We start from the raw sequence: 4,599 nt of genomic DNA, 5'->3' as shown, positions 1-4,599 counted from the left end.
AGGAGACCAGTTGATAGGTAAAACTAGTCTCTTAAATAAGTGTACATATACTGTTAAAAGACGTTAGGAGACCAGTTAACATTTATAACCAGTCTCCTTACCTTACCCTTTGAAACCAGTTATTAACCACAACCGGTTTCTTAGGTATATTACATGTTTTTTTAATTAAAATGTTACAATATACATACATTATCTGCTCATATATTTACGGTTCTGTGTATATACGCCTTTAAAAAAAAAGATCTATAAATAACCTCAACAATAATAATATTATAAAACAAAAATTCCTGCTTGCTTTATTAATAATGTAAAAAATATTTTCTACATTTAATTTACATACAAAATCAATTTCACTAGTTAAAGCATCAATATATTCCAATAATTAATGTCTTAAAAAAAAAATTTCTATAATTCAATGATATCTATGAAAATTAAAATTCTAATCTAGAGCAAATAATATGTACGATTGAAACTTGACCATCGTCTTCAATCTCCATCGTCTCGTGTTTGATTATTTAAATATTTCACCCACGTATTTCTTAGCTCGTCAATCATCTCTTGCGAATAAGTGTTAGGAATCCCAAAAAAGTACTACAAAATAATTACAAAGAATTATAATTAGAACTAGTATATCTATATTTTATAACTTTCATATATACAAAATCGGAAAGAAAAATCAAAGCAAGAATAATCGAATTTCTAAACCATAATCGAATTTCTAATGTCTAATTTTTATGACTCATCGTTAGATCATGAATACATAACTTTTATTGGAAAATCATTGATTAACCTTGTATTGTCAATAATTTTCCTTAAGGTGCAGAAGTTGGCTTTAGAAAATTACCATGACTTTGCGCTGGACTATGGTAGCAAAATCACCCAATGCATATATTTCACCAGTTCTACCTCAACTACTGTAAATAACTTGAAATACTACTGCACCAAACACCACTTGATGTCGACAATAACAAATACACTACTAGTTTCAGCAAAGTATCACTCAGCTCATGTCTATAATATGTTAAACAACTTTCTCTAGTCAAAACTTCAATACATATATTGCTGAATTATAAATAGAGCTTCAACATCATATCTTTTGATGAGAATACTGCTAATAATAAGGTCGAACAACTACAGGATGCCAATACATCGTTGAAACTGATTCCTATTTTCTTTTTCTGTGAGCAGGTCTACAGCCTAATCATGGATGAAACTCCGGTTAATCTCGGCATTTCACAAGAACTAATCTTATCTTTCTATAATTTTTCTGTAGTTTTGCATTACAGGGGTTGTGGGCCACGGATGATGCTAAAGGGAGCGAATTGGACCTAAGCAAACAACAGATGAATAAAAAGAGCCATATCTGACCATTCTAAAACATTTTAGTTCCATTTATTGTCATTCAAAATTCTGATGCACCGTAATTTTTTCTCAGGGCTGACCAGCTTCACAAGGCTTGAAATGTTGCAGAGAGCATGACTTAAGAAGCTCAGAAAGTGATCCATTCAGAAAGAGAGAATAAGATGATCTCCACAAATAGACATTAACATTTTTGTTCCAACCCGCGGTCAACTAATTGGACAGGTTCTCTGATATGTTTTTCATGACAAACAGTTTTGGATACAGTGACACACCATTCTACAGCAATCTTACTTCCATCTCTTGTTGAATACATTCTATTGATTACTTTACACAAGGATTAATTTTTGAAAATTCCATGCAGAGTATTAAGCCAAAAGCTGAAACCATAATTCTCACAAGTATAAAGAAAAAAATTAGAACATACTTTAACACTGCTCGCAATAGTATTAGGTCATGCTCTCTCTTCCAGACCCTTGCACCCTTTAAAGTTGGATAACACATGAGTATATCATCTGCAAACAGCGTATCATCTGGGCAACCTGTTGCAGATTTTACCTGTTTAATAGATAAATTTGATCGATGAAAGTTAATATGACTGACAAATGGGCACATAATGAAGCTGCAATACATGGCAGATTTAACTTAATTATAATTGAGAAATTTTTTGAGAAGGCTCTCTGTATTGCAGATTCAACAAAGCTTCCAGAAGCAGAATGTTCTTTCGGAATAGGAACTGCAATTAGTATACCAGTTCCTAGCTTGAGTTTTGTGTTGGCATCTGTAATTCAAAGGATATCCATCAGAAATGTAAATGACAAGAAAAATACACCTTAAGAATTCAAGGTAAAGGTAAGTAATTTGTCAGGCACCTATTAAGAGAGCAGCATCTTCTGGGGAGTCTATGCGACAAGAAGCCTAAAAAAACAAAGCATTAGAGGATAATATACTCTTATTTTACAAGAGGTTGCCCTATATACAGGACTAACATATTACAAGAGACATGAAAATGCATTACATGATAAACGTCCACTATTTAGAAATTAGAAGTACAAGTATATGAGCTACATAGAGCTAAATTAGGACTCTGTTCCATAATATCTGACCATTTTAAAACCTTCTAGTTCCATTTATTGTCATTCAAAATTCTGATGCACCGTAATTTTTTCGTCTAACATATATCAACACACCATAATTTGGCAGTTTTAAATATCAATGCATTAACTCACAACTTCTAAAAGCCTGTACATAACCTCGAACGACAGTCATATGAAAAGGAGAAGAGTATCATTATATGAAACAGGATTTGATAACCTAAACACTCTTAGACGAACAGAAGATTTCCCATTTGCTACTTGCTAGAAAATAATGGAATTATAGAAATGATGATAGTATAGCTTACAGCCACTTGTTTCAGTAAAGAAGGCAGGAAACTCATTAGTCCTATATCTAGCAACACACACTCCCTGAGTTTCCTGTGCCAAACAAATGGGATAAAATGAAGACCTTGAACTAATATAGGTTATGAAGGCAAGATAGAATTCTGGATCTTTCATAGGTTTATAGTACCAAATATTCGAATTCTCGAGCAATGGTTGAAAGACGACGAATCGAATTCAACCAGAAGCTGAATATCCTCATTTTTCAGCTCATCAATTAGAACAGCAATTGGGTATAGCGGTTCATCTACCATGGCCATTATGAATATGATTTATGCCTCACGAAGACTCACTTGTCAATGTGATACACTGTTCATATTCCACAAATTTAATGTTTTCTTACCATCCAATCAACAATAAAAACCATTTGATTAAACGAATTAACATGCATTTTGAGCATAGATCTAGGGTTCATAAAAATGTAAATAACAATGAAAAAAGTTTGATGTAAGATAAATAATTTTAGAAATCCTACATAAATATGTGTAATCTACATATTTCAAATCTTAGAACGTATGATAAAATTAACAAACCTGGAAAGATCCAGATATCCGGTATAGTCGAAAAAGGTGAAATCCTTTTCTTCTCTGCTCGTCGAATTCGAAGAACGTGAATTGATGGTGGAAGGAAAAATAAATATCTTGGGCTGCCATGGGTTTTGGAGTTGTAGGAGAAGAGGGAGGGGTGTTTGGGCTTTTGGCCGAAGGTTGAGGAGGAGATGCTTGGTGAGAACCCTGATTATAGCGAAAAGAATTGACGAATGAATCACAAATTGACGAATTAAACAATGTGAGAGTCCTGATTATGAATTTTACGAAAGCAAAGGTGGAATTGTGATGGAAGAATTTGGATTATGGGGACTGGTGGTTGTAGGGATGGTGTGCTATGGTTGTTCAAGAAGCTATGGAGAGGTTATGGCGAGGTTGTTTAAGAAGCGTTGTTTTGTTTTTTTTTTCTTTCTTTTGACAGGTATTAACCACGATTCATATTGATAGAATAATATTAGGAGAGGTAGTTTTTTTTTCTATTGTATTTGTTGCATAATTTTAAAAGTAAATAGATTTATATATGAAACTTATACTGTATTAGTATTAATTGAAAAGATATTAAATTTTAAAATTATCACTTTTAGGAAACCGGTTCAAGTTAGAAGTAGTTTCCTATATAGTCATAAGAAGAATATATACGTATAATAGTATATTACGTTGAAAAAAAATTGAATTAAAAAAATAAAATATTTCAAGGAAACCGGTTTTACTTGGAAGCAGTCTCCTATCTCACAACAACTTTTTTTATAAGTCAAATACTTAAACTTAAGAGACTGGTTTTAGATAATCAATGGTTTCCTACATTTAAGAAATGGGTTAGTAACCTCAACCGGTCTCCTATCAATAGTCTCTTTGGCCGTTTTTGTAGTAGTGTCACGCACATACACATGCAGGCTAAAAGAGTGACATGTGCAAATGTATGCATATATCTGAAGGTGCTTATCAGTCCAACCTAATCCATCATTGGACGTACTCTAATCTCACTAGTGAATATATGCCAACTTTTCAATTCTGAGGAAAATTTGGAAGCATTTTCCTAGTGTTCTCCTAGTAACACAATGTATATATAATTAATTATCTACATATGTACCCAGAGAACAATGTAGACAAACGACAAGCCAATATTTTTCTTAAAATTGAAAAAAAGACATACATTAACCACCTAAGTGAGATCAAATGTCCAAGAACGGTCCCAAACATGAAACTATTAAAGACTTACTCCTAAAGAATAAGTTCTGAACAGGGATCTAGGC

At 32.7% G+C, this 4,599-nt stretch overlaps 1 non-coding gene across 1 annotated transcript; it reads right to left on the bottom strand.

Moving 5' to 3' along the window:
* Nucleotides 1–276: 276 nt before the first annotated feature.
* Nucleotides 277–3,801, bottom strand: LOC104885292 (uncharacterized). The gene is made up of 4 exons (XR_788873.4): nucleotides 3,332–3,801; nucleotides 2,232–2,277; nucleotides 1,787–2,140; nucleotides 277–591 (listed from the first exon to the last, which is right to left on the bottom strand). It is a non-coding gene; the product is annotated as an uncharacterized LOC104885292 (transcript).
* Between the last annotated feature and the right edge of the window lie 798 nt (nucleotides 3,802–4,599).

Source organism: Beta vulgaris, chromosome 3, assembly GCF_026745355.1.
Source record: "Beta vulgaris subsp. vulgaris cultivar EL10 chromosome 3, EL10.2, whole genome shotgun sequence".
Classification (NCBI taxonomy): domain Eukaryota; kingdom Viridiplantae; phylum Streptophyta; class Magnoliopsida; order Caryophyllales; family Amaranthaceae; genus Beta; species Beta vulgaris.
This window is presented reverse-complemented; position numbering and strand designations above follow the sequence as displayed.